Below are 12,247 nucleotides of genomic sequence, written 5' to 3'. Positions count from 1 at the left end.
GTGATTTCCGTATAAGACCATATCTGGGATATGGCATCGGTGTGATATATGCTACTGTATAAGACCATATCTGGGATATGACATCAGTGAGATATGTGATTCATGTAAGACCATAGCTGGGCTATGGCATCAATATGTGATAGTGTGATTACGTGTAAGACCATAGCTGGGTTATGGCATCGATATATGAATATGTGTAAGACCATAGCTGGGCTATGGCATCATTATCTGAAGATGTGTAAGACCATAGTTGAACTATGGCATCGAGAAAACGAAGTACTCAATTCCGTAAGATGTTCACTAATTTGAAGAAGTTTGGTAAGTATTACATGGAATTATGTGACATAAGGAAATACGAGTTGATGAAACATGAGCATAAAACTTGGTTGATGAATGAGTTCATTTGTGATTATATATTTCTACGCCTTGAGTGTATTATCCGTATGAATTGGTATTCCAAATGAGTTAATGAGAAAACTTCTAGTATGAAATAATCTGAGTTCGAAATGAAATATCATGAAAACGTACTTGAAATACATTGGTATATATGTCTTGTATATGCTATTTGAATTCATAAATGTGGAAAGTAAATCAATGTGGAAATCTTGATGAATACGTACATCCAAATTTATATGATAGATTTTAGTGAACATTGAAATTGGGCTCAATAAGTGATTTGGCAATTTAAATCGTGATTGGTAGGAAGAGTTAATGAATTTCATATTTATGAACTGTTACACATATTTGTCTAAAATACGAGGAAGTGATGGTAATTGATACATAGAAATATGAAACTATGATATATATATATAAAAACATGGAATATGTTTGATAAATGTGTTCATTCATAATTATGGAATTATGTACCTCATGTGTGCTATTTGCATAAAGATGATATTTCAAATACTTTGGTGAATAAAGCTTAAATATGAAATAGTATGAAATCGAAACAAATTGTTATGAAAATGTATTTAAATTATCTGTAAGTGTTTAGTGCTTCTCAATAATGCCTCGTACTCTATTCCTGCGACGGATACGAGTAGGCAGTGTTGCACATAATCACATAGCACACAAAAGTAACAAGAGGATTAAGAAAGCTTACACTTGACACTTAGGATAGGGGTTTAGGCTACTCCTAAGCTCCCATTTAGCACTATGAATCGTGTCTACAAAATAACCCATTTTCAGTGAAATCCGAACAGTGGTTTCGGGACCACAAATTCGAGTCAGAAAGAAAAATTATTTTAATATTATTGTATGGTCTGCATTATGATAGAAATAACGTATGAAAATTTCGTTAAGAAAATTTTACCGATTTCATTTTTAATTAGGAGGAAAAGACTAAATTGCATAAAGTGCAAAAGTTGAATACTAGTAGCTAGAAGGATCAAATAACTATGGAATTCAAAATTTGAGGTCCTTATAAGGAAATAGACCATTAATCAAAGTTAGTAGATATTTATGATGATTCATCCATGGAAAATTAGAAAAAGAAAATGACTAAATTGAATTTTTTTAATCGAGTCGAGTAAAATGAAATTCGAGTCGAATCGAATCGAGTGAAATTGTCCAAGTTAAATTAAAAAAAATTAAAAATGTCAAATTAAAATCTTGTTACAATATAACTAATTTCATGTTAGAGCACATAAATTTGAAACCATATATATTTGAAAACTTTTTCAAAGCAAAATAATAAAAAATACAGTATGATAAACTTGAATTATTAATTAACTTATTTAAATCTCAAAAATTATTATTTTAGAAATTTTTTTAAAATTTTAACTTCTTTTATATATTTTTTAGATTTTTAAAAAATTATTATATTTTAAAAAAATATAAATTTTAATTTTTTTTTGTAATTTTTGTTAAAAGAGATCAATTTGCTCATTTTCAAAATTAATAGAGACTAAAATACTATTTACACTAATATGTTCTTAGAATTATTCAAATTGAAAAATTTTACTCGATTCAAACTCGAAACACGAATTTTTTATTTGAGTTGACTTATTCGGTTAACACAAATTTCAAATTTTTTTTTTAATTTTTTCGAATCGAATCGAGTTTTGATCACTCTGATTATTATTTTTTAAATTAATCTTCCATCCATTATGCTTAAAATTACTGTTTTTTAAACCATATTTCCAACAAAATAAATAGGGTTTTAAATCCCATTTTATTTATTTAATCCTAGCTGGAAATTAGGAGATCGTAAAAAATTCATGTCATTCTTCCATTTACATTTTAACAACAAATATAAAAAAAAATTTTAAAAATCAAGTCCCATTAATTAAGTCATCACTTTCTGTCTAAAATAGAAATTAATAATTTGTAATTCCACTATAATAATAATTTTAAGGAACTTAACAGTTGTCTCAAAGGGAATCAAAGAGGGAATATTGGGTGGTTTTTTTTATTAATATATATTTTTGAATCTTTAATACATATGTTTTTCTGAATTCTTAATACATGTTTTGATTTTTTATTTATAATTTATAATTTATATATTTTTAAATATTTTTAATTTTTATTGAAAATGATAATTTTTAAAAAAAAATTAAGATCAAATTAGTAAAATGTGTAAATATCAGAGATAAATTACTATTAGGTAAAAAAAAAACCCCATTAAATATTGACAGTGCACAACAATAACATAAATTTTTATAAAAGGAAACTTGAATAATAATTGTTTATAGAATAGTTTGTTTTCTGGTTGTGCCTCGCAAATAAAACTTACTCCTCTTCCAGTATATTCAACCAAGTTATCTGGACTCAAAACAAAAGTTTCAGATATTGTATGTTTCCGATACGGTTATACTCTTCTCTTCCCTAAAGTTTTCATATATTCGATGGGTGGTACCCTATACTGATGTACGGATATGTGTTGGATGTAAGGGTAGCGAATCTGTTCCAGACACCAAGTCACGTGAAGAAGAGGCATTCGCTAGTCTATTCAGGAATGAGACAACATCATCTGACGAACCAAGCAAATATCGAGCACTAGTCCGAGTCCGTCCAACAGCACAGGAGAAGTAGTTATCTCCTTTGAGATCAAGAACACTCCATGAGATCTTTTCTGGCACCGACGGATGCCTCAGCAAACTCCCACAGCTATAATAACTACTAGTTCTTCTATCCGGAGCCGGGGATGGTGGTTGTGTCTTTTTTTGTAATGACGATTTAGCTCCACTTTTGCTTGCTGGGAGCTTCAATGGAGGCCTTCTTTCAGCAGGTAATAACCGTGGTCCATCAAATGGCTTGCTTCTTGCTATGCTCAATGCATCAAAAGGCAGCTCGGGTTCGAAAAAGGTGTAAACATCTTCATCCTGGTGAAGTAATGAAAAATGATCACATCGATATAGGTTATAGGTGACAGACACGAGTACTTCAAGAAAAGTAAAGAGTCGAAGCAACGTAAATAACTACACCTCAATTAGATCTATTTGTTCAATATCCTAGAACAAAGATAACCACACCTTTAAGTTGTTCAAATGATTTGAATATGAATTTGCATGAAGAAAAGATTGATGAGAAGGTTACCTTCCCCAGAAAATGTCCGATGCAAAGAACATAGTCGATCGGAGTTGTCATTGATGTAGTGTGAACAATCTCTCCCAAAATACGATCAATGGCTGCCCCCTGGTTTAAAACTAAGTTATCATACAGGCAAGCATGCATCTCCAAAACTGCTACTAGAAGTATGTGTATGGTGAATGGGCAGTTACCTTTGTAACGCCAACTGCTCGTACCTCAACCGATCGGCTTCCTTGAACGACATCGACAGATGCATTCGAAATTGGTCCAGTCCAGAGATGTTGCAGCATGTCTCTTGCTTGAAGTCTTCCGAATTCAATATCTACAGACAAAGTAACATGAAAGGAAAACATGAGGAAGGATTGGACAAACAGGGTTGGAATTGATCTGAGATGAAGCTTGGAAACAAAATAGGCTGAGTACCTGCATATTTGTAATTCCATACAAGCGATGTATCCCGGAAATCGAAATGCGATCTCGGTGTTCTTTCAGTGAAATACTCAAAAACATGCTGCCAACATGCCATTGGCTTTTGTTAGAAGAGGCACATGGAAAAGAGAAACTTGATGAAGTGTTTGTGCAAGTATAATTTGGTTACCTTCACACTATCAATCCATTCCAAATTCAAGTGTTCCGGCATTGTCGTCATCCAGTCTCCCTTTGTATGTCGTAGAAACATACCGTTTTCTGCAGCCAACCACAGGTTATACTCTCCAAAGTTCTGCGAGAGCAATCAGTTGGTTTCAGTGGAGGATGAACCAGGGCTTAGACCAGGAAGAAAGATATAAATCCTAGCATACCTTATCCAAGACACATCTGTCACTCCCACTGAGGACAGCTATTGTTGTCTTCGGATCATTACAGAGGGCTATTAAGGGTTCTCTCAACGCCGGATGCAATTTAAGTTCCATTTCTTTGATTTGATCACCTCTACTCCCCGGAGTATCCACTGGTTCGGTTAATGTTGTGTTAAAACCCTGAGTTTCAGACCATCCCAAAGATGAGGTAAACATGGCAAGCATACTCAACTTAGCACAGTGGATTTATTGATATCGATACAATAAGAAATGTGGCAAAAATCCTCGTAAGTCCTATGGCTTTACATGTATCATATACTTGCAGACTTCGAGTAAAGCTTTTTACGACCTGAGGGGCATTTTTTTACGATGACAGATTTTAGATTAACCAATCATACCAGTATTACCAGTCGATTGCTAGACAACAAGTAACATTCCATTGCATCATTTTGTGGAAGCTCTGGAGGCACTTTGCTTGTCCTTAGCTGTGCTTCGACAACCGTATCATTCAGTTCACTGCAATTACAATGATAATATCTTAGGATTGAACAGAAAGAATTAGTGCAAATAAACTCTAGCTTTTACATTCTTATTAAGGCACCTAAGCTACAAGCAAATGTCCAAGACGCGGAGGCTGGATTTGGCAATTCCAAACTTCATCAAATAATATGGGATAATATTAAATAAATTTGCCAAACTGAGCAAGTCAAATACTTACCATGATAAAGATTCCAACCTAACCTAACATTGGTTACAAAAGGAAAAGGACATACTGTAGAGAGTTTCGGAACTCTAATACAAGAAAAAGAAAACTGAAAGATATATTTCGAATTGTATGCATACCTTACAAATGTTTCAGCCCATTCTTGAGCTGTATGCTCTGTCACATGATGAAAGTTATGGCAGTGTCGTTTTTCCCTTTCTTCGGCCGGCATGTTCAAAGCTTGGCCAATCGAAGCAGCCACTTCAGTGATGTTCCAAGGATTCACTAAGATCGCACCAGCACCCAGAGATTGTGCAGCACCAGCAAACTGCAAGATACATCAAGGATATTGAAAGCATTATAACTGTTACTTCAAAAGCAAGAATGTTAATTACCGTATAAGGAGTCTATGAAGCAAGAAAATCAAGTTCGGTGGAAACTACTTTCATTCAACCCCGAAAAGCACGTACGAAAACATTAAAATTAGCAAGTAATTACTTCACTGAGAATGAGGACCCCTTTTTTCGCCTCTTGGCAAGCAACAAACTCGTAACTGACGAGGTTCATGCCGTCCCGTAAAGATGTCACAAGTGCTACATCTGCAGTGAATAACCAAATTTAATGAATATTTTAGTACTAAGAACCATTCTCTAGAACAAATCAGTAAAAGCTCATGACATTCTGAGTTACGCGATTGAATGATTCTAAAATGGACAACCAAGAAACAATTAAAGGAAGTTGAATGATTCTATTGGCACGCTTGCTAACTCTGTGATCGTAATCAATCAACATTTCAGGTTACGGGATTGTACATGAACAAGTTCCAATGCATGGCAAATGTGATGGATAAAGCTAGTATTAATGGCAACAACAATGACTTCATAATAGAATCTCTAAATGCAGCATTCAAAGGAAGTTTCTGAAGAACAGTAGGCAATATATGATTCTTTAATATCCCAAAACATGAGTATATACTGAAGTGAAACCAGGATCTATGTTCGCGCCTTAAGTACTAACTGAAGATGCAAGTACAGCAGAAACGAAATCAATTGACATAGGATCGCATAGAATGAAACTTAAAATTCAGAAGAATGAGACTAATTTCGAAAAGCTCATTGGTGATTGAACCAGTACCTGTAACAGCATATAATGCACATAGTGCATGAAAGTCAAGCGAACAGTCCTGTAAACACCGAAAAGATATGTATTAGAAGATTTCCCCAGTGATTAAAATCCATTAAAACAAAGAAAACATACAGTCCAAACTTCTAACATCTGTAGAAACCCATAGATGAAACCGAGAAACAGATGATCATACATGGCTTCAATTATAACACATTAAGAAATATTCATTTCAGGTTACAACATATATACACAACCTGAAATCTGACTCTAATAAGTACAATAATTCATTTTAGTAATGATTGAACATTTGGGGCATACAAACAGATTATGATAAATCTTTGAGTTTACTGTAGGTCCAAAGGAAAAGGAGACTATTCAACTACTCAGAAATCATACATGGAAAATGATTTGAATTGAAGTATGGATGAAGCTAAAATATGAAGAAAACATATCAAGCGCATTAAGTATCAGTTTTGGATGACAAAGACAGACCAGGTGATGTATTGGAACAGCAGTCAATGTTCCAAATCGGCCATTAATACGACCAACGATTTCATGAACCTGGCTTGTAAGTTTCTGGTCTGTTAACAACAGTGAGAAACAAAGAATCACATTAAGGCAAACATATTAAAAAAGGGTATTGGAGCACAAATAGAAACAAGAGAAAGAAAGGAACATACACTCGGGAACATCAGTTCTTGTTGGCACTGCAATTTGCAGCAAAACAACTTTATCACGCCAGTACGGATTTTCCTCGAGGAACTTTTCGAATGCCAGCAGCTTTTGAGGAATTCCTTTAATCATATCAAGACGATCAACTCCAAGCATTACCTGGATAGTCAAAAAAATAAGCACACAGACAAGAAGTAACTATGTTACTTGAATTTGAATGTGAGTGTCGGACATAAGGTAAATGAAGAAATTTAAGTGCATAAAAATGCTATATAAGGTAAATGTGCATCTACCTTTCGGCCAGAAAACCGTTCTTTCAATTCTTTGATGTGTTCTTGGACCTGAGGAAGCTCAAGAGCTCGTATGAACCGATCCGAGTCGATCCCAATAGGAAACTGAAGTTTCAAGCAATTAAAGAACTGAAAAATAAAGGCGTAGGAACAATTAAGTGAAAACATATAAGAATCTGAACATACTGCAGCGACACGGGTCAGCTTCCCTTGATCCTCAACCCCTTCAGGTGTCCCTTCAAGTCCTAGAATTCGAATACAAGCACTCACAAAATGTCTGGCATAGTCATAGGTATGAAAACTGGAACAGGCAACGAAGGAAGTATATTAATAGTCAACTAAGCAATTTAAAGTCCGAAAAAATGCTGCAGAACTTACCCGACCAAGTCAGCCGCGAGAACAGAACGCAAAAGTTCATATCGGGATGGCAGTGTCCTATGAATTTCCGAAGAAGGGAATGGTGTATGGAGAAACCAACCGACTTTCATTTTCGTGTTGTATTTCTTAAGGCATTCCGGAAGATACATGAGGTGGTAGTCATGGCACCATACAACATCGCCCTCTTCATAGTGTGCATTACGACATCTGCAAACATTTGATTTGCTTTCTTGTATGCTGCAAACTGGGACTGGAAACTTCTCGTTGTAGCAAAACGATCTTCTTGTGGAAGTCCGAGGTAGTGAAAGAGAGGCCACAAAATATTGTTGCAATAACCATTGTAGTACTGATGAACAATCTCTTCATCAAGGAAGACCGGGATACACCGCTGCGATGGTAAGTGCATTCGATCTAAATCGGTCTCTATCACATATAATCAAATTGTTTCCTAAGAAGAAAGTTTGAATTGCAACTAACTACCTTTTCAGCTAATGCTTTAGTAAGCGCCTTTTGTCCAATCTCGTCAGGGACATTTACACCGGCCCATCCAATCCACCTTGCCTCAAACTCCTTCACACCTATAAATTTCATCTAGAATCATTAGATTCCTTTAATGGAAAATGTAGCAATGTTAGCATATGAACTAAGTAGACAATGTAGTCGATATCATACCCAAGAGAGCACTCACTAGACCTCCAGCACTTATGTCCAAAGATCATGAGTCTTCACCTCTCCGGACCGCAGAAACAGGAAGCCTATTCGCGACTACCAGAAGTCGTTGCCGGAAAGGCCTTGCAGCTCCAGCCTCTTCCAAGTATTGTTTGACAAAAGCAACACCGGAGTTGTCACCTTCTCGATAACACTGGCCATTCTCAGATACTTCATTCCCCCTATGATTATCACTCACCTCATTCGACTGTGAAGCTCTAATGCTCTTCCTTTGCTCCCTCAACACTCTTTCTCGCAAGAGACGTTCAACACGAGTCGGAATATGGTTTGAATTACCATTGTACTTGTTTCCAGGCATAGGCTCGGTCTCTAACTCGACTACCAATGCCGGTTTTATGTCCTACATTTGTATTTAGTAAATTAAAACATAGCAATCAAAAAGATTAATAGGCCAATGATTATGTACCAACAGCTAATAAGATTTCCACTGCAGATATAAACTTATAATTGCCTAAATACACAAAGTGTTATTCAAATACCTCGAGAACAAAGGAGAAAAAATAGGAAATGATGACATATAAAATGGGATACAAAAAAATTGATGTAAAAAAAAAAAAACTGTTGTAATAACTAAACCCAAGATTTCTTTCATTCAGAACAAACTCCAATATAAAAAATTGTATAAACATCATATAACTGAGAAAAATATATTCAATATCTCCAAAAAAAACCCAATCTATTTCATGCATAAAGTAAGACATTGAAAGTTTCAAATTAAACTAAGAGAATCAACCTTAACATAATCTTACACACTTAAAAGCAACACACAGACATATATATGTCCATCAAGCCACTTGTTCAATGACAAGACTTCTGTTGATTTGAAATCTTAATAAAATTAGGTTCATGGTTCGAATCTAGAAAATTCAAGCCCCTTCCCCCTTGTAAGTATATATATTATATAGTGAAGCAAGAAAAAGAAAATCAATGTAACCTTTAAGATCAAATCTACCAAGCAAAAGAAAAATAAAATCCCAAAATTTGTTCTACTCAAAGTTGGCCAAGTTAAGCTTTGCTACACAATATATGAACTCTTGCCTGAAGACTGAGACTGCAAAAGAATTAGATACGAAATGAAAGAGAAGGAAATTTCTTGAGTCTTGGTTGTGGGGTTGGAGAGATTTAAGATTTTAACATAATAAAGAGAGAGAGAGAGAGAGAGAGAGAGAGAGAGAGAGAAAAGATTAAGGATGGAACACAATTCTCGAGAAATCTTTATATGAAGATAGCCATGCAGGGTGCCAGTGAGATGTAATACTATGGAACTGAAATGAGAAATAAATTATTAATCAGAAAAAAGAAAAGAAAACAGAGAAAATAAGTAAATACAAAACCCCGGAAGATGTAAGAAAATGGGACATATCAAATCTACCACCTAATTTAAGACGGTGTTGGAATGATTACCATAAAAGCATTCGATAAGGAAAGCCCTTTGGAAATGTTCCAGTTTTTTCTTACACCTTTTGTTGGTCCAAATTTTACATATTTTCTTTATTAATTGTAGATTTAGTTTAGATGATTAAATTAAAAAACTGGTAATAAATAGGAAATAAATGGTAATGAATTGAACTTAACCGAAACTTTTTTATTTTATAATATAAAGATAAATATTTTATTTTCGAAATAATGAAAAATAAAAAATTTAATACAATTTTTAATTTATTTATATTTAACAACTACGTCTATTTTAATACTTGAATTTTAGAGAAATATTACATATTAATATCTTTTTAGAGAAAGCGACTGCACTATTAAAAAAGTAATAAAGCTGATAAGATATTAGATAAATAGAAAATAATAGGCGTTGATATTTAGTTATTTACTTTCTCCAAAATAATAATAATAATTATAATAATAATAATAAAGTTTCCTTAGCGGTTACTATCATCATTACCAATTTTGGTACTATTGTTGTTATCATTATTAAACCAACTGAATGCAAATTTTTAGTTAGTCAAATTTGGCATACTCTTATTAGGTTACCATTTATGTTCTATATGAAGATTTTCTTTAATACCAAAAAATAATATTGAAAATGTATAATGATTTATCTGATTTTTTAATTTTGTAAATAAAATCAGAATCATATATTTTATATTTCATTTCATTTATTATTTAAATTTATATTGTTTGTCAAATCACCTCAAAATGGATAGAACGCTTATTAATTTTAATGATGTGGTATACATGTAGATGCCATAGAAGTAATTAATTAATTTTTAAAATTATAAAAGTTACAAAAAATATTTTAAAAAAATATTTTTTAATTTTAAAAATTAATTAATTGTTGATATTGCTAAAATGTAGACTACCACGGATACTATGTCAGAAAAATTAACAAAAATTAATTTTTTATTTATTTTGTAATGGTTTCACAAATAATATAAATTTAAGAGTTTAAAAAACTATATAAATCATTATACCTATAAAAAAAAGAAAGAAGAAACAGTTCTTTGGCTATAAGAGTGATTTACTAGGTTAACTATTTATTGATATTCGAATATATATAAGAGCTAGATATGAGGCATGAATTATATTCAATTTAGCAACTATATATATAATTATTATCGGAATAAATAATTATAATTACGGAAATTTATAATTTAATCATCAAATTAATAACTCATTCATGGTTTATACAAACGAGACAACATATAAAAACATGACATTTTGGGTGAATGTATAAAAGGATTAAATCAATCTATTTAATAGGATATAAACGTGTATTTGACATGAAATATATTCAATTAATATAAATGAAAAAAGTTATTTACAATTTAGTTTTATTTTTTAAATGATAAAAGGATTAAATCGAGGGACTTGAAAGGTAGTTTCACCCAACATTTTGTCACTACACCACCTTAAGTAAACAATAGAAGCGAAACATATAAGTGACGAAAATCAGAAGACCATCACTTATATCCTACGTATAAATAGAATACCATCCTCTGAAAAGAATTAAATATATATATTGCTTGATGCTAAAAAAAAAAAAAAAGTATGAATTAACGCGAGAGATCGTAAGGACGTAAATGGCATTACTTACAATCTAAGAGGAAATCTGGTTCTGCTGCATTGATTTGGTTGAGGGGAAATGGATAGAACACCTTATGTTGTTTAAGAAGAAGGATGAAAATGAGCAAAGAAAGGATGAGTTTATTGAGAAGAAGCATAATAAATATGAAATGAGTCGATGAGAAGAAAGATTTGCATGTTGGATTTGTTGTTTAGTCTGCAAAATGAAGGCAAGTGTGGAGTTGCGTTGGAATTATTGGTTGTGGTGGCGAGAGAGAGAGAGAGAGAGAGAGTAGTGGATTGGTGGTGAGTGAGGGAATTTTGAGAGTGAAGGCATAAATTTGTCATTCATGCAGGGAAGGTTGGGACTTGGTAACCATCCATTTGTGGGTCCTTCTAAAATTTATTTATGTCACATATTCCTTTGGGTTGGTCAAAATCACCTGACCTGATGAGTTAATACTGCTGTGCTAGTCACTTCCCCGCACCCATCCCGTCTGGCATTCACTTTCCTTCGGAATAGAAAAAAATTCACCTCAACAGTTTTATCTTTTTTATACGAAAGCTAATGGTTCTTTTGATGACAGTTTGGTGAGATTAAAATTAGTATTGATAATGAAATTAATGATTATAATAGTGAAATTAGATATATGTAGTAATTTTTGGTGATGAAATTAAAATTAGTGTTGAATTTTTTATATTTTTAATTTTGTATATTTTCTTCTAGAATTTTTTATTTCTTTTGTTGCATTTTTATAATATTAATATTATTTGGTGTAGTAGCATATAAAACAAAAATAGTGCCACATTAATAATTAAGTGTATATGAAATATTACAACAGCAAATAATACTGACCGTTAATTAATTAATGGCGGTTAATTTTTCTATTTAAATATGACTTATTTGATAAAAATTGAAAGATTGACAGTTAGTTTACTTAATTGATTTTTTTTTACTTTGGACTCGTATATCAATTAATTCTCAGTTCGATCAATCGATTTGATCT

At 32.7% G+C, this 12,247-nt stretch overlaps 1 pseudogene; it reads right to left on the bottom strand.

The window, feature by feature from the left end:
* Nucleotides 1-2,636: 2,636 nt before the first annotated feature.
* On the bottom strand, nucleotides 2,637-11,432 carry LOC121227953 (alpha,alpha-trehalose-phosphate synthase [UDP-forming] 1-like; annotated as a pseudogene).
* Nucleotides 11,433-12,247: the final 815 nt, after the last annotated feature.

Source organism: Gossypium hirsutum, chromosome A04 (genome assembly GCF_007990345.1).
Source record: "Gossypium hirsutum isolate 1008001.06 chromosome A04, Gossypium_hirsutum_v2.1, whole genome shotgun sequence".
Lineage (NCBI taxonomy): Eukaryota > Viridiplantae > Streptophyta > Magnoliopsida > Malvales > Malvaceae > Gossypium > Gossypium hirsutum.
The sequence above is the reverse complement of the archived record's forward strand: the minus strand, read 5'-3'. Positions and strand labels throughout refer to the sequence as shown.